Here is a 19758-nt window from a genome sequence, read left to right as displayed (position 1 = left end):
AACTTTCTCCCATTTTGATTGTAAAAGTATGAAAATTATTAATAGGGACAATGAAGAACACATACAAGGTTTTCAAAAGAATAGTGGCTTTATTGCCAATAAAGCTGCAGCTTGAGACAATTTGCAGATTTGCAAAGTGATCTGATCTTCACAGAGAGAATTCAGGCTTTATATATGTTCACAATCTCTTGACAGGTTATTCATTAACTATTACATCATGGTGTGACCATGCTAGAACTATATCCACGTGTACATTACAGTATCAAGGTACATTTCAAAAATATGTCTACGTTCACATTTTACATTATTTGCGACACATCTGACCATGCAGCTACAGGTTAATCTTTAAACCACCATCTCCTGTCTTTTCAGCCTTGCCTTGGCCAGTTATCTTGAAATGTACATATTCAATGTTTATCCACTTATCGGCAGAGGCCCGTGTCAGCCTTGCCCTAGTTGGTTATCTTGAAATGTACATTTCAATGTTGATCTACTTATCAGCAGTGGCCCGTGTTTTCTGCTTTCTCATACAATGACACACTTGCTATCTGTGCTGGGCACACACTTTGCCGCTTTAGGACAACAAGGCAAGGACAGGCCGAACTTATCACATTCTAGGTCAGCGAGCAATTCCTGGAAAAAGCTCGCGGAACTGACTGAACTGTCTCTGGTACATAGGTGAAAGCTAGTGAATCATTAAACAATTTGGAGCTTCAACAGAATGGGCACGCACCGGCTCACCTGCCTCTCTTCCCTGGTTTCAGCTGAATTTCAGACAACTTATTTTAACCCTCTGTGCACCAGCCGTGCACCATGGAGCAACATTTCATTATGACAAGTGGGATCTGTTCATTTGCAAGCAGGTTACAGACAGAAATTAATATAAACTGCAGTTCAATTCAATATTGTCATTCAGCAAGTGGCCAACTTAATTTTTCATCTTTGACAAATCGACCCTTTGAACCTCAGTTTAAAATAATTTCATCACGCAGCAGATCATAATTAATAATTATATTGTTCATTCTTATCATCGTCAGAAATGTCTATGTTCATTAACTCAGTAGTGACTGTTTGCATCAGCATCCTTTCATTTTCCTTTAATTTCCTCACTTGGCATTTTGTCAGCTGTCCCAATAATTGACAGCACATTGGCAGGCAATTAACTAATAGACAACAGCCTATTATTAGTAGGAAAATTGTTATGAATACCATCCCTATCTTCCAACCCCATGCGCTCAACCAACTCCAAAGTGAACCTCCTATATCCCATGTACCAGAATCCTGATGTGCTTCTACACCTATATGATGCAATCTTTTTATTGCTTCCCTGACAGTAACAGAGGAGTCCGGGACATAGGTGCAGCAGGACGCCCCTATAATTGCACAGACTCCTCCCCTTTCTGCTAGCATCATGTCGAGGATCATTCTATTTTGTAACGAAACTAATCTCACAGCTTGAAGCTCTACTGTAATATTTTCAAGTATACTTGTTGTTTCATTTATTGTTGCTTCTAGTAGCCTGGATAATCTACGTATATCTCTGGAGTTGATAGCTGGACCAATCCATGGTATCACTCCTTTAAATATGTCACCCGCTATCTGTGATGCTGTATCTCTTTGATCCACATCCACACTTCTCCTGCCTCTCCGTGGTGCATGTCTTTGCATGTCCCTTCGAACTTCTTTTGTGTCTTTTATTGCTATAGCAGGTAATACAAAACCTAGGTGACAACAACCACCCCAATTTGTTGGAAGCCATTTATAAGCCTTCTCTCCACAAATGAAATAAATTGAGTCACCTACGTAAAGTGGAATGCTAATATTTCCGGCCGTCATTTCAAATGTCATGTTACGATTTGTACTATTTCCTACCTGATAGGTCCCATTACTCTTAATACATATACTCCCTATTGCGTTGTGTTTTCTTAATTTTAACTTCAAAAATTGTATATTCTTATTTGCTTCTTTTGATGGGCCTGCTATCCTAATGCTTGTATTCTTATTTGGAAAGAGCGGGGTAAAGATGTCAGACAGGGGAAACGTTGCATTTGGTTCTATCACTTCCGTGCAGTTCCCTAGTGTCAGAATATCTGCCATATATTTGTTATATAATGTTCCTGCAGGTGGGGCCATAGTTGCCCCTGCACCAGCAGTACTTTTCTTTAAGTTCTGCAAAACAGCTATCAGTTCTATTTTTACTATTGTTATGTAAATGGCATAACAGGAGGCTGCAAACGGTAGTGGGACTTGAACTAGGGGCAAACTTTGGTCTACAGAAGCTGGGAATTGCAAACATATCCAGCAATCTCCCCTTGTTAATATCTTATTGGTATGATGCATCAAAGTCACAAAGGAATTGTGGTGCATTTCTTCTCTGTGGGCTATTTCTTCAGGTGACAAAGTGTATGCAGGTATTGTAGCAGGTGTTGTTGGCGTTGAGATCAACTTTTCCATGGGATAGAACACATCTAATAGATATACAGTAATTAATGCTAATAATAACAGACAGAATATCACCCCAGATATGCACATTTTAGACTTGTACCATTTTCTCCTCATTTTTAGAACTGTATTTTCCCTATCCATATCTATCTATCTATTTTTATACTTTCTCTAATTGGATGTAGTGCTATTGATTATACTATGTTGTGAATTATCACTATGAATCTTTACTATATTATTAGCTAAACACACAAAAGCATAAACACATATAAGGTGAGGCTGTAGTATAAAATATATTGCGAACAGCTATTCGTTAATATTTCAGATGGTCTCTGAATATTTTTTGGTACTTCTCTCCTCCCAAAGATATGCATGTAATTTCTATAAGGCACGACCCTTTGATCATGAATATCAATTGTTAGTGCAGCCACATTTACATTTACAGGAGTGTCCACTATACCTCACCCCAAATCTTTCTTTCTGAAGCTGACTGTCCTGATGATCTGGCTGGTTGCTGCAGCAGCGCGGGTGCTCGCAGTGACAGAAGGACCCGCAAATTCCTTCTGGATCCGTTCAAGTCCTTTGCTGGTTGCTGCAGCAGCACGGGTGCTCGCAGTGACAGAAGGACTCGCAAATACCTTCTGGATCAGTTCATCTACTAATTACTGCAGTGGCACGGGCACTATGCAGTTACAGGAGGACTCGCAAATACCTCCTGGATCAGTTCATCTACTCAACGTTGTATTGGCCCACTTTTTACTAAGAACTTCCCTAATGAATTGTTGTAGTCTCTTCCTGTTATGCAGACAGGTTGTTATTCCTGGTGGTAGTGTGCAATACACCCTAATTTATTTTTCTCACTCAGCAAGTACTCTATTCAAGGCTTCTTGTAATGCTAGACTATTCAAATCTTGCATTAGTTGGTATTCTAGCTGACTAAATACTTCCTCAAGGTAACTGAGTGCGACTTCGTTGTCTTCTTCACTGCTATTCTCAAAGTCAAAAATTGTTGTCAAGATATCTGTTAAGATAATATCTAATAGTAGTACTTCATCTATTTCTTGCAGAAGATCAGGTACCAGAATTACTGACATTTCATCTCCTTCTTCTTTGTAGATCTCAAATTGTACCTTTTTTCTTCTTTGATCAGTTCTGGTGTTGGCATGTGCTGCTGACCTGGGTCTTGGCTGGATGCAGTCTCAGGAGGTGCCAGTTTTATGTGGCTGGCGTGGATCCAAGATTTGTTGTTGGTGCACTTCACCGCTGTCTTTGTTGCGAGCAGCACCTGCTGCGGTCCCTTCCAGCGAGCTTGGAGACAGTTGGACCTCTGGAATGCTTTAATGAGCACCCAGTCCCCGGGCTTGAACTTATGCCCCTCGACCTGCAGCGGCTCTGGAAGGGCTCCCTTCACGTGCTGGTTGATAGAAGCAAGAGTACGTGTAAGTGACATGCAGTAATCATTCAACAGTTCATTCGTCATCATAGGCAGAGCATTTTTGTCTGGAACTCCCCAAGCTACCATTGGCAACCCAGTGACAATTTCATGTGCACTGAGTTTGGTCTTGGCATCTGGTGTGCTCCTCATGCTCATTAGGGCAATAGGTAGGGCATCCATCCAGGTCAATTTTGTGTCAGCACATATTTTTGCTATCTTGGACTTAAGCACGCCATTCTTTCTTTCCACTGCGCCAGCGGCCTCTGGATGATAGGCGCAGTGTAGCTTCTGCTGTATTCCCAAGGCTTTGCATGTAACCTTTATTAGTTCATTACAGAAGTGACTGCCATTGTCTGAAAATATTGTTTTTGGGACCCCAAAACGTGGGATCAGTTCCTTTATCAAGCACTTGGCTGTTGAGATGGCATCATTGTGTTTCACCGGATATGCCTCTATCCACTTTGAATACATGCACACCACCACCAGGATATACCTATACTTATTTGTAAGGGGCATCTCCACATAGTCTATTTGCAGGGCTTCAAATGGCATTGTTGGTTTCTGAAAGTGGCCTTTGGGTACTGGAGCAGTCTTACCCACATTGTACTGTGCACATACCATACATGTTTGACATATCTCCTGTGCTATTTTTCTTATGTTCTTGTTCACCCAGAACTTGTCCATGCAATTTACAATTGCATCTCTACATATATGTGCTGGGCCATGCATGGCCAAACACATAGAGTAGACCATCCTGTCTGGTAACATGTATTTATCCTTGGCGTCATTCATCCAACATCCTTGAACAAATGACCCATTCTTTGACCAACTCATCTGTTCTTCTGTGGTTGCTCCTTGTTGCATTAGTCTTATACCTTCACTTGTTAGATCTAGTGACTTCACTTCATCTGGTAATTCTTGGACAGTTAGTACTAGTGCTGAATTATTTCTTGCTGTTTGTTTGGCTGTTATGTCAGCAAATGCATTTCCCTGGCCTACCTTGTCTGTTACTTTTCTGTGGGCGCTGCATTTAACTATGGCCAATTTCTTTGGAAGTGCCAGGGAGTTAAGTAATTTGGTGATAAGCACTCCGTGCTGTATCTTTGTGCCTTGTGAGGTAATGAAACCTCTTTCCTTCCAGAGTCTTCCAAAGGAATGTGCCACATTAAAGGCATATTGGCTGTCTGTATATATGTTAACACACCTTCCTTCAGATAATTCACAAGCTCGTGTGAGTGCCACAAGTTCTGCTGCTTGTGCAGACAACTCGGGTATCTTACAGGACTCAACTACAGTTTTATTTGTTACAACTGCATAGGCTGCTGATGTATTTCCATCCTCTGTTCTAAGGCAGGAACCATCCACCCACAATTCTCCCTCTGCATCTGCATAGGCCATGTCTGTCATGTCAATTCTCCCTTTTGTTTGCTCTTCAGTTAACAAAATACAATCATGGTCTGTGTCCACTAGACCATCAGTGGGAATAGGTAACAGAGTAGCAGGGTTAAGCACATTGCATTTGTGAAGTGTTACATGTGCTGCAAATAAACAGATCTCATACTGCGTGAGCCTGGCATTTGTGAGGTGTTGCGTACGTGTCTTGTTTAGTATCAGCTCTACGGCATGTGGAACATAGACATCAACTTCATGTCCCATTATTATGCTTTCTGCACGTTGTAGTGCTAAGGCGGTTGCTGCAACAGAACGTATACAGGAAGGTAAAGCCTTGGCTACAGTATCCAAGGTGGCAGAGAAATATGCGCATGGTCTTTTGTGGTCACCAAACTGCTGGCATAGAACCCCAAGAGCACTCCCGTCAGACTCATGAACATAGAGTTGGAAAGACTTAGAATAGTCTGGTAGGCCTAAAGCAGGAGCAGAGCAGAGAGCTTGCCGAATGGCAAGGAAGCTTTGTTCATGTTCTGGCAACCACTGAAGGGGTTCGGGTGTGTCCTTGTGGGTCAGGGCCAATAAAGGTTTTGAAATCAAGGAGAAGTTAGCAATCCAATGTCGACAATAACTGGCCATACCTAAAAAGGCTCGCACCTGTTTTTGGGTGCGTGGCACTGGTGTCTGTAGAATCAATTTAATGCGCTTATCATCCAATCTTCTCTGCCCTTTCGACAGGATGTGTCCTAGGTAGGATACTTCCTGTTGAACAAATTGAATCTTTTCTGGTGAAACTTTGTGACCACGTTCAGCTAAGAAATTTAACAAATTAATGGTGTCAGTTGTACATTGTGCCTCAGAGATGCTACCAAGTAGCAGGTCATCTATATATTGTATTAGCACAGAGTTAGGTGATAAATTGAATGTGTCTAGTTCTCTCTTTAAGGCCTGGTTGTAAATGCTCGGACTTTCTGTGAACCCTTGAGGGATCCTACAGAAGCAATAAGTTCTACCGGCTATAGAGAATGAAAAGAGGTACATGCTACCCTCATCTAGTGGAATGGAGAAGAAGGCATTCTTCAAGTCCACGACAGAAAAATATGCCATTTCTGGTGACAGTGTTGACAATATTGATACTACATTTGGGACAACCGGGAACTGTGGCACCACTATTTTATTTATTTCCCTTAGATCAACTATGAATCTGTAACTTTTTTCATTAGTATTTCCATCACTCTTTTTTAAGACCGGTAGGATAGGGCTGTTACAAGGACTGCCTGATATTTCTCTAACAATCCCTTCTTTCAGTAAGTCAGCTATTATATCCTGCAATCCCTTTAGACCCTCTGGAGCAATTTTGTACTGTGGTATTCTTGGTAATTTTACATTCTGTTTGACTGTAATAGTGACAGGTGTGATGTTCATTTTCCCTGTGTCATTTTTGTGTTTTGCCCATATCCTTGAATCTATCTGATCCATTATTTGTGCGGCTATATTTTGTATTCCTATTGATAGGAAACAGTTGCCCATTTCCTCTGTCATTGGTCCATCTACTTCCAAGAAAACTCCGTCTGCAGTGCACTTAATAGTGGCATTCATCTTTTTTAGCAAATCCAATCCCAACAAATTAAATGCACATTTGTCTGATATAAGGAATGAATGGGTGTCCTGAATTGGGCCTATGCTGTATTTCAAGGGTGCTGAAATTGGGCTTGTTACAAGTATGTTGGTGAATCCCACTGACTTATTTATTTTTCCCGAGAGAGGAACATCTGGAAACTTTTTCTTGGTCAAGGAGGAATTGGTGGCCCCTGTATCTATTAGTAATTCCACAGGTGTACCTTCAATCTTACCCCTCACATATGGTCCAGTGGGATCTACAGGGATTACCATCCTCTGTATTAACTCTCTCGGGCCCCCCTATTGTGCATAATAGTCCCATTCCCCTTGGGGCCCTTCCTGATATATTCCATCATAAGGGTGATGTACCTGCATTTTTGGTATTTGTTCATTATCAAAGAAATTTGTGTTGGGGGGATACTCTGTAGGGCCATGCTGTGAGTCACGTCCTTGCTGTTGATATCCACCTCTTCCCATTCTCCTTCCCCGGCCTCTTGATCTTCCCATCCCACCCCCTCTTTGTGACTGCTTGACGGGGTGTGGGCATTGAGCTCTCCAGTGATCCTGACCCCCACAATTAAAGCATCCTTGTGTGTGTGCTTGTTCATTTGTGGTGGTATGCTGTGTAGGGGGAGTAGAAAATGACCTTTTTGGCCCCCCACGGCCTCTTCCTCTACCCCTGCCTCTTTGTCCTCTGCCGCTATACTGGTTTGACTGCTGAATCAAAACTTTAGTTTTTAACTCTTTTAATTTGTTATTTTTACTTTCCAACTCCTTTTTACCTAGCATTTCGTAATACTGTGCCAATTGTAAAACTTCTGTTAGTGGTTTGCATGACCAAGTAGGGTTGTACTCTAGAATCCCTTTTTTAATCAATGGTTTTAAATTATTTACAAAACAAGAGACAAGTGCACTTTGTGTTGCTTCCTTTTCAGTATCTAAACCACTTGAAGCTGTGAAGACTTTCTGTATTCTGGCGAAAAACCCAGATACTGTTTCTTCAGTGTCCTGAATGCAAGCATTTAATTTTGACCAGTCTATTTGTTTTCTGGGGACCAGTGTATTTACTTTAGCCATTATCTTTGCTGGTAAGTCTCTAATATCATCTGATATGTCCTCTCCTTGTTCCCTTTTTGCTTTAGTAATTTCTTCCCATTTTATTTTTAATACTTCATCATCCTCTCTCCTTATTTTTCCCCAAATGTCTGGTGGCAAGATTATAGAAAACATGTGTTCTATGTCATCCAGTGTGAGAGTGCCAACTCTTAGTATTATTTCTGTCTGTCTGTACCATTCTTCTCTGTCCTGTCTAATGTCTGGAAATTGAAGTGCAAATCTATGCAATTCAACATTTGACCATGGTGTGTGAACTTTAATAGTGGGCTTCCCTTCCTTATTTCCTGGTACTTCTCTTAATGGCAAGGCTCTAGAAGTGGAAAGAGTACTATCTTCCTCCTGTTTACCTTTTTTCTTTTTTGTACATTTTTGTTGTAGCATCAAAAGAGTATCTATCCATTCAGCTAATATCTGGACAGCCTCTAATATATCTGTGCTTGATGCCCCTACATCATCTATTGCTTCTGATATTGTGTTGCTATGATCACGGGACAATCTGTCAGGTTGGGGGTAGCCGTCTTCCTCAGGCCAATATTTTTCCCAGTCTTTAAACCAGTTGTAACTTTTTTTGTCTAATTTTTCCAAAGCACTGCGTTGAAGCGCAGGCGTGAATTCTGGGGGGAAGCGACTTTTCGCAGTACGCCATGTAGAAGTACCATTTTTCATAATGTCTATCACCCACTCGTGTATCATTTTCTGTTCTCTTTCTGTTATTTTTGGCCTTAACCCTTGTCTACCAGAGGTAGAGAGAGGTGTTTCTTGTAGTGCTACAGGTACTGTCTTACTAGTTGGTGATGTATGTTGTGGTGTGTGTGTCTGTGGTGCTGATGTAGTTTGCATTGTTTGTGGGCTGTATGGTGGTGGAGTTGTTAATAATGCCTCTATTACAGGGTCTTCTGTATCTTCCTGTTCTAAGGGAGCATTAGGTAGAGTGGGGTACACATCTGGTATGGGCTTGTGAACTGTAAGACATTTATCCATTTCCATTTCTTTTCCCCTACAACTTGTTACACATCTTTCTTTTGCCTTCTCCCTATCATATGCCAAAGCTTTCCCTTTCGTTGTCCTAGGTTCCCCTGGCCATCTGTTAGCGGCATATGATCGCCATGCATGAAATGCATCCCATTGTAATAAACGTACTTTCTTCCCTTTCTTTTCACGTTCCCTTAAACAATCTTCTAAATAAAGCATTTTATCTCTGTCAAATGTCCCATATTCTGGAAACTGTAGATCAGGATTTTTTCTAGTATAATGAGTCCATTGATCTAAGTGCATAGCTGTATGGTACACTTTTTTCCGTGCCACGTACCATGCTGGTGTGCCACGAGGAGGTGTTGGTTGAGTGACATCTAAGGCTGTCCTGCGGCCTTTAGCTGTGCTCAAAAATAGTTTGCTAAGCATTTTGAATTTTATTCAGTTACTAATTTAATTATCTTTCCTCTTTTATCACTTGTAATTTCTTTTTAAAGTGCTCTTAAAATACACTATTGTACACTACTTTACACACTTTTTATACTATTTTTCAAAACTTTTGCAAGATACAGTTGTATGACCTATTTCAACAATATACATATGTATTTTTAATTTTTAGACGTCTTTCAAAAGCATGCTATGTCTAAAGGCGACCACCCATGGTCCCTCTTAGAAAAGCGACCACCCACGGCCCTTTCTCCTGTCCTTGGGATCCTTTAGATCTTTCACAGGTTGGACAGTCCTCCTCAGGCACTTATCTTAAAGGCGCCCTCAGACCTCCCCTAGAGACCCCTAATGGATCTCAGTTTGTACTTTCTGATGTATTGTAGAAAAAACACTATTTCAATTGACAATATTGAGTTCAGTGCAATGAAGCACTGCCTACCTGAACATTAGACCATTCACTATGTCGTTGTATGCGTCCTTCTTTGCTGTGGCAACAAAATCACCTGATGGCTCAAGGGAAGCTGGTGGTGTCTTTTGTCAAAGGCTTATCAACGGGAGCCCCGTCATCTGGGCGTGTCAGGAAACAAGTCCTCTCAGTAGCTGCGCAGAATACACCGAGACATCAAGGCTCCTGAAGAGTCCAAAGACAGCAGCTCTGTATCCTCTGCAGAGACCATCAGTTCCCCACGAGTCACTGGCACCATCTGTAAAAGTATGAAAATTATTAATAGGGACAATGAAGAACACATACAAGGTTTTCAAAAGAATAGTGGCTTTATTGCCAATAAAGCTGCAGCTTGAGACAATTTGCAGATTTGCAAAGTGATCTGATCTTCACAGAGAGAATTCAGGCTTTATATATGTTCACAATCTCTTGACAGGTTATTCATTAACTATTACATCATGGTGTGACCATGCTAGAACTATATTCACGTGTACATTACAGTATCAAGGTACATTTCAAAAATATGTCTACGTTCACATTTTACATTATTTGCGACACATCTGACCATGCAGCTACAGGTTAATCTTTAAACCACCATCTCCTGTCTTTTCAGCCTTGCCTTGGCCAGTTATCTTGAAATGTACATATTCAATGTTGATCCACTTATCGGCAGAGGCCCGTGTCAGCCTTGCCCTAGTTGGTTATCTTGAAATGTACATTTCAATGTTGATCTACTTATCAGCAGTGGCCCGTGTTTTCTGCTTTCTCATACAATGACGCACTTGCTATCTGTGCTGGGCACACACTTTGCCTCTTTAGGACAACAAGGCAAGGACAGGCCGAACTTATCACATTCTAGGTCAGCGAGCAATTCCTGGAAAAAGCTCGCTGAACTGACTGAACTGTCTCTGGTACATAGGTGAAAGCTAGTGAATCATTAAACAATTTGGAGCTTCAACAGAATGGGCACGCACCGGCTCACCTGCCTCTCTTCCCTGGTTTCAGCTGAATTTCAGACAACTTATTTTAACCCTCTGTGCACCAGCCGTGCACCATGGAGCAACATTTCATTATGACAAGTGGGATCTGTTCATTTGCAAGCAGGTTACAGACAGAAATTAATATAAACTGCAGTTCAATTCAATATTGTCATTCAGCAAGTGGCCAACTTAATTTTTCATCTTTGACATGATGAGAACCCGTTTGTTTTATCCAGGGTTAAGGTGTTTTGCTTCAAGGCGCTGATTATACTTTGCGTACTATACTTATGAAGCAGACGGAATGAAATACTAAGGGGGCAATGATCACTCAGTGCAGTTATATAAAGCTCAAAATGTGTTACCCGCTCTTTGAGTGTGCTAGATATAAGGATGAAATCTATAGTGCTTTGCCTGCCACCACCGAGAAAGGTCGGTGCGTGCAGAAGGGAAGAAGGATTCCTTGCGTTTGAAATGACAAGGCCCAGATCAAATAGGATTTCATTTAGGGAATTTCCAATATTGGAATGGGAAAAGTGGGCAATTAAGTTCTTCTTTTCATCCGTTATCCCGCAAAGAATGGGACTAGGAGGTTGGCATGGATACTGGTTAAAGTCGCTACCCCCCCAGATGATTGTAGCTGCTCTTGCGGAACCCCTTATCAAGGCAGACAATTCACCATGCAGCTGACGCAGTGTTGTCAGTAACTCTCCCTCTCGGAGGTTATTATAAAAATTTACCAGAAGTACTATTTCTGCCTTATTAAAACAGAGGGTAAGTATCTGGAAGTTCACTTCTGATTTTACGGGAGTTACTTCCAGACCCCCTAGCCTATTGGAAATATAGATAATTAAACCTCCTTTGGCTGTACCAGAGGGCGCACCCAAGGCGGGAGAAAAGTAGGTTTTAAAGCCTACGAGGTGTATTTCAGTGGTGGTCCAGGTCTCCTGGTGGCAAATTATGCCAAAGTTCTGGACGAAATTCAACCAGATGCTGTTTTCCACCTTATGACGGAGTCCGGCCTAGTTCCAGAACAGTACCCTAATTACCGAGTTATCTGGGACTTGGTTAAATTCCAAAGTCTTAGTTGCTACTTTCAATCGGGGAACCCCTCCCGGGCACATTTTCACAACCTGTTCCTTATGGGTAGGGGAGGAAAATGTTTCTTATGACCCAATCTGCTTGTGCCCAAAATCTCTCTCCTGTGATATTTAGTTATGGGTCCCTCAGATATTTGCTTAGTTTCCATTATATTAACCAAGTCACCTTGGGGGCCATACTTTGGAACCGGCATAGACTCTAATTTTTTAAGTGTATGCTGCGTCCTGGATAGCTGATTTGGAAGTCAATCTACTCCATCCAAACCGGAAAGTGTGGTGAAGCGATTGAAAATGGGAACATTATAATTCAAATCTGATCCATTGGAAACCCGTTCTCTTGGCATATTCGATATTAGTGACTGGGGTAGAAATAGCTAAGGTTGTGTGTTGAAATTTCCTACCTGCCTCTCACCGTACACCAATCATCAATGTGATTGATAGCCCTGTAATCTCTGAAGTTAATAATGATTACGTACCCCATTATATCCTTCGGCCTATGCCCCACCCAATCAAGTCGTCTAACATGAAGGATTTTGCCGTTGATGTTAGGTGGTAGTGGTCTATTTTTCCTAAACCAGTATACAACTTTGTTTTTTAGGTTGTGGTAACCTTCAGTTTTTCCAACCTCAAGTTTCGGAACCCCTGTTAATACCACAACATAGGTTGCCGCTTCTGGGGGCAAATCAATTTTAGGAAAAGCAGCTCTTAATTTCTTCGGGGAAGGAATTTTCCTAGCGGGAATGACTTGAGGCCAATCTGGTTTACTACAGACACCACCCACTCCTGGTCCCCTAGCTGTTGTAATGGCCTTATTTGTGGGCCGTGAAGACAATGTAGTCTCTACACGGGTAGTAAGAGGATTCACGTCATTCAACGCATTTATGGGTGTCGCCACTTACGGTGGGGTACGTATGGGCTGAGTCTGTCTAAGGGTTAGTATAGGTCAGTATTGACTGAGATTGCGTTTTGTAGAGACCCCAAGTGTTCTGACATTCTTTTAACCCTCTCCACTAAAGGTAAGAGAAAAGATTTAAATAGTTGTTCGATGCCCCCCAGAAGTACTTGAGTCTCAATAGAGTTTGGGGGAATATCGTCCTGCCTCGTCTTCTCTACAGCTAATCCTAAATTGTGTGTGGCTCTCGGAAGTGTTTTCGGTGTTTTAGCAGGTCTACCATTGTAGCTGTTTCCCTTGCGCTTTCTTTTCTTCGATGGCTGCCCTGGTCCACTTGTTTTATTAGATGATTTATTTTTTGGGACCTGCGTTAGGGGAATTATGGGTGAACCTTCGTCAGATGTCATTTCTGCTGATGAATTAATATTGGCGACTTTGGTAGGAGTATCCCTAATTAATTCTATTGAGGCAGTTATATCTCGTAATAGCAAGGGAATGCTAGGGTCCCCGTTAAAATCATTTTGCGTATTCACTAATGATGGAGTTGTTGCTTGCTGGAAGGGACCCAGGGACGAGTAGTTCCGAAGACAAGCGCCGTTCCGTGATAGCTATTTCACTTTCCAGCCTTGATGCTGCCCTCGTGATAAAGTGGTCCAACGTCCCTCTGATCGACCCTCCCCCCAGGGATTTCTTGCCTGTACTAATCCGCATACTCATTATCCTGTCAATTTAGACTAGATGTACTGAACAAACAAAACAGCTGCGGGAAATCAAATGCGTTAAGTACAGAAAAGCTATAGCAGTTGGTGCGTTATAACATTGTATAAATCGCCGGGAAAGACAGTAAAGTCCTAAATGGATAAAACGTCTCGGGAAGTACCACAGTCTTACTTTACGTTTCTGTCCTTGGATGTAAGGGGGGTGGCCCAGCCCTGCCTCGTCTTGCCTCGGACGGCCGTAGACGGCCCCGCCCTTAGCCCGAGATTCGCCCGGCGTGCGCCCGCGTGCATCCCGCCATACACGGATATGGGCGTGGCTAAATAGGAGGAGGTGGTGGGCGGGAAGAGGCCCCAGGTGCGGTAGATGGAGCGCCGCTAAGACTGCTGGTCCTCGCATTCCTGCTACCCGTTGATGTCACGAAGAGTTAACCCCAAGATCGGCAGTTTATCCAGGTGAGCACCACAAGGGTAGGCGAATAACAGACAAAGTTTACAAATCCCCAGAAGAGTCTCCAACTATGAGCGGCTCCCGCGGAGCGGGGGCCGCGAGTCGTTATGAAGCACTGGGAGATGGTGGGCGGGAAGGGGCCCCAGGTGCGGCAGATGGAGCGCTGCTAAGACTCCTGGTCCTCGCAGTCCCACTACCAGTTGATGTCACGAAGAGTTAGCCCCAAGATCGGCAGTTTATCCAGGTGAGCACCACAAGGGTAGGCAAATAACAGACAAAGTTTACAAATCCCCAGAAGAGTCTCCAACTATGAGCGGCTCCCGCGGAGCGGGGGCCGCGAGTCGTTATGAAGCACTGGGAGATGGTGGGCGGGAAGGGGCCCCAGGTGCGGCAGATAGAGCGCCGCTAAGACTCCTGGTCCTCGCAGTCCCGCTACCAGTTGATGTCACGAAGAGTTAGCCCCAAGATCGGCAGTTTATCCAGGTGAGCACCACAAGGGTAGGCGAATAGCAGACAAAGTTTACAAATCCCTAGAAGAGTCTCCGACTACTGCGCTCTTATCTCCTCATATCTGCCAACTTGAAAATGCCTCCTAAATGTTGTAAAAATGGAACGTGGAAATCAAAAGAGAAATGAAACCATGAATGAGGCAAACTGTAGACTCTGTTTAATCAACTGAAAAGGGAACATTCGATATTAAGCATGGTGTAAGTGGCTTCTTTTTTAACTGTTATTTTTTGCATATGTGCCAAATTATAAGGCATAATAGTAGCATTTCAATAATTTCATGGCAGTCTATTTGATTTCAAAACCTGCAGAGTCCAACTCATTTGCAAGATCTTTCTTAACTGACTCTGGCTATGTTGAAGCATAGACATGTCATTTTGTATGATATTGAATGCAGATGAAACAACATTATTCAATGAATAAATACGAGTTAACACTGAGGTCATCTTATTATTGACAACTGTCAAAGCCTTGTCCAAATTTTCCTTATCAATTCATATCAAATGTTTTGTAGCTTCTTTTAGAGAACTTTTCCAAATGTCATTGTAACTGGCATATATAAAACTTTAGGACAACTCAGACTAAAAAAAGAAATCTTGCCAGTCTCTATTATTTGTATTGGAAATGGGGTTTCAGGTTGGCTAAGGTATAAGCCCAAGCTGGGTAGAACCCACCACTCTCATCAGGGTAAGCTAGATACACAACTGAGATAACCTGTGCTCACACTCTGGTGGCTTAGCATAGAGCAGATAGGCTTATCAGAAGAGGTTATGTGTAAAGTATTTGTGCAACATACAGACATAGTAAAACAATGAATATACCACAAAAAGACCCCACACAGGTTTAGAAATATAAAGGATGTTTGCCCGCTCAAAATGAGACCAAAACATCAGAATTACATTGTGTACTTTTTAAGTTAATCAGGTTTACAAAATATTTCACATTAAATGCACCACATAAACAGAGGGCACAGAAGCACCTGCACTCCTATTAGATTGTGTACAGTAACTCTTTGAAATCCTAACAATCCCCGGTAGGGATCAACAGGAGGACTTCCTTAACTCTGGAACCGGAAAAGGCAATACTCCACAAGTCCTCAGAGTGAAACTAATCATAACGGAAGGTAACACTCAGTGTAGTTTCAGCTCAGCTACCCACAACGGCAGCCTCTCCCGGATGGGACCTGGTGGTCTAGGAGGTGGCTGGTGTTTGTGAGTATTAAGCCATTCAGGCAGTCCCTTGGGCACTGCGGTGTGTTGGCTGCGGTGGTCGTGGTGAAAAATACATGAGCTGACCTGTCTGCGGGCATTGCGTTGCAAAGGGGCCAGGCCTGTGGGAAAAAAAGTGCAGGCAACACACAGCCCAGATGTGGTGATCATTTGTAGACACATAATACGGCCTCTGCAGAAGTACAAAAATAGCTGGAGTCACCCAGTTCACTGTGCCAAAACTAATTCCAGGAAACTGAGGCAGGGTAGGACTCCCAGTTGGTGAAGCCCAACAGTAGTTGTTGTGGGGTGAAATGTTGGATGGCCCTGACATTTCTGAGAACAGGGGGCAAGTCAACAAGCCCTTGGAGAGCATGTGAAGTCAGTCACAGCATAAAGGTAGCAGGCAGCAGGCCATCACAACAAGGCAGGGAACAGACTGGCAGTCCTTCCTGCAGCTCAAAAGGCAGCAGGCCAACACAGCAGAGTATGTAGCAGAGTGGCAGTCCCTTCTGGAAGCACAGCAGTCTTTTCTGGCAAAGTGCAAATGTAGAGCCAGCAATGTCTTGTTACATGTCTAAAAAGTGAGTGTCTAAATAGAAAGGGTCAGAGGCACAGAACTTATACGCAAACGTGCCTTTAAAGTGGAGGTCATTTCAATGCAAAGTCTTTGAAATAAACAGGTCACCTTTCAGCCCAGTTCTACCTGCCAGACTAACCCTGGGGAGTTGATCAGTAGCTTGTGTGAGGGCAGGACACTGCCTATTGAAGTGTATGTGTCAGGCCCTCTCCTTCCCTCTGCCCAAGAGGAACCATCAGTATGCAGATGAATGCAGATATCGCTGAGTGTCCTGTGTTGTGGCTGTCTAGAAGAAATGTAGTTGTCACCCAAGCCCAGACATGTATTGGAGACAGGCTGAAAGGCACAAAAAGAGCTAAGAGCAATTTTCTAAAAGTGGCACTCCTAAACTAGTAGTGTCAAATCCAATTTTTCCAGTAAAGATGAAATATAAAGCAGCTACTCCTCTGCAATCAGGCTTTATAGTTTAAAAGTATTTTGAGGCGTTGCTAAAGTTAACTTATAAGAGCAGTAGGCCTCATAGTAGTGAAAAGCAAATCTGGGTGTTCGTCACTTGCAGGACATGCAAAGAACACTGGTACATGTCCTACCTTGGGGTTACATATAGGTAATAAAAGGGTGGTGTATGGCTTGGCAAGTAGTTTTAGATGGCAAGTCCAAGTGGCAGCAAACTGTACACATAGACCCTGCATTTGCAGGCCTGAGACAAATCTGGAAGATTACTTCTGTGGGTGTCACAATCAGTGCTGTAGGCCAACTCGTAGCATTCATTTGAAATACAGGACATGGGTATATGGTATACCACTTTACAAAGGACTTACCAAATATGACTATCAGGTATACACCCATGCCATCATGTTTAGGGAGAAGCACATGCATCTTAGCACTGGTTAGCTGTGGAAGAGTGCTCAGAGCCCTATGGCCAACAAAAACAGAATTAGCAAAACAGGAGGTAAAAGGCAGAAAGTCTGAGGAAAGGGCACACTAAGGATGCCAGCTCTAACAATATGAAAGGAAGGATAATGTTTTTTTTCACAATGTTAAATGTACTTCTATGGTTAAGAAGTTAGCAGGTTCAGAGACTCAACCTAGTCCACCTGTTCTTGATGAACAAGAGTGACTTTCTTGCTAACTTCTTTATATATAAAGTTGAACAAATCTGACATTAGGTGGAATTTGTGTGTTAACCCCGCTCAGCTTGATAGTGAGCGGGTTTATACTATGGTAGAAGACTCTCGGTTAAAATTGGAGCAGTGGTCTTTATTGGACGCTGGTGCCTTTAAAATTTTTTTAGCGAGTATTAAATCGGGCTCGCCATGCGACTTGATCCCTTCCACAGTACTTCTACAGATGGAAGAACCCGCTTTAAGAGTGGTCATGGAGCTACTAAATGCTTCTCTTAGGGAGGCAGTAATGCCAATGGCCTGGAAACATGCTATGGTTTTGCCATTGTTAAAAAAGCCAAATGCAGACCCGGCCATGCCGTCTAACTTTAGGCCTATTTCCCTGCTCCCAACTTTTTCTAAAGTTTTGGAGAAGCATGTGAATAGCCAAATAGCTATGTTTGTGGAATCTTCTCAATTTTTGCATACATCACAATCAGGTTTTAGGCCAGGGTTTTCTACAGAGACCACATTGCTGGGCGTCACGGTGGTGCTACGTCAGTGCTTGGATGATGGTAATACAGTGGCCCTTATAATATTAGATCTAAGTGCCGCCTTTGATACGGTTTCACACACCGTATTAATAAAATCTTTACAGCCATTGGGCATCGCTGGTTCTGCGCTTGGCTGGCTGTCCTCTTTTCTATCGGAGCGAACCTTCCAGGAGTTCTCCTCTAGGGCCACTTCAAAGTCCTTTACATCCCAGTATGGAGTACCTCAGGGCTCCATTTTGAGCCCACTCTTTTTTAACATGTATGTGCAGCCCCTAGCAGTGATTGCTGAAGCGGCAGGGCTTATACTGTTTCCATACGCCCATGATACTCAAATCATCTTTTCTTTGTCGGCTGATAGGAAACAGGGCCCGTCTACTCTGCAATTGGGCTTGCGCAATATTGCAGTATGGATGCAGCTCAATTTGCTTAAGTTAAATGGGAATAAGATGGAAGTGCTTATCTTTGGAAAAAATTCCGAAAATTGGGGCCCTCAACATTGGCCAGACGAAATGGGACCTTTACCCACGCCCTCCTTTCAGGTCCGCAATCTAGGCATTATTATTGACAATAAATTGTCAATGAAACAACAGGCATTACAAATTGCAGCCACCTGTTTTACCATTTTAAAATGGCTAAGAAAAATAATCTGGATGCTCCCTGTGGACACCAAAAGGACGGTAGTCCAGGCACTTGTAACATCTCGCCTGGATTAAGGCAACGTCCTTTTTTTTGGGTCTTACAGAGATGTATAGCGTAATCTTCAGGTGATGCAAAATTCTGCAGCCCGATTGCTATGTGCACTTCCTAGAATGTCTAACACGGGTAATTCTCTGAGAGAACTGCATTGGCTTAAAGTAGAACATTGTTTAAAATGTAAGGTCCTGTGTTACATGTTCAGAATTAAGATTAGTTCTGCTCATAAATACTTACAAGATCTGGTTTGCCCTTACCATCCTTCTCGACTACTTCGCTCTTCTTCGGATGAGCTTTTTGTGATTCCCAGGATTAAGCTGTCAAGAGTGAGTGGTCGATCCTTTTCTTTGCTGGGGCCCACTATGTGGAATTCCTTACCCGCTGCTATGCGGAGGGAGAAGCTGCTCCCCAACTTCCGTACACAATTAAAAATGTGTTTTTTTAATCAGCTTTGCTAATGTCAGACCATTGTTGAGCTTCTGTTGGCTTGCACTGGGAAACCCTTGTTGGGTAGCTGTGCGCATTATAAAATAAATTAACATAACATAACATAACAACAACATGCTGGCACAGCCTCTAAATGCTATAAGTAGTGCCACCCCCAAAGTACAGTGACTGATTATACCTTGGGTCCGGCCTGTTTGAATTAAACCTTTTGATAGAGTAAAAAAAGAGCATTACAACCATTGGTATCAACTAACCATAATAACCACTCATCTGTACCAGAAATTAACAGTTGTATGTTCCATTCTCTAAGATTTTATTAAGCTGTAAAATTACCTACCTGTTGCCGGTAATGAAATCCGACAACAGACGGAATGCTTGGGGTAACTAAATTTTCTACATTGGCAAACCTAAAACATGTATTGTTTAAAAAGGTAATTTGCTGATGGATCAGACATAAGTAAATAATCAGTCCCTGAACTTGCCAATAGCATGTTCCCCAAATAGATTTGTGCTCAATATTATTTTTCCTATACTCAATACCCTGTAGAGAGTGGTAAAATACACATATCTGTATAAATTAACTTTCTGTGCATGAGCATGTTTTCTTAGGCGGGAAATGTGTAAGCCTATAGAAACAGTAAACAGGGTCTGTACTAACATGACT

Source organism: Lissotriton vulgaris, chromosome 8, assembly GCF_964263255.1.
Source record: "Lissotriton vulgaris chromosome 8, aLisVul1.2, whole genome shotgun sequence".
Lineage (NCBI taxonomy): Eukaryota > Metazoa > Chordata > Amphibia > Caudata > Salamandridae > Lissotriton > Lissotriton vulgaris.
This window is presented reverse-complemented; position numbering follows the sequence as displayed.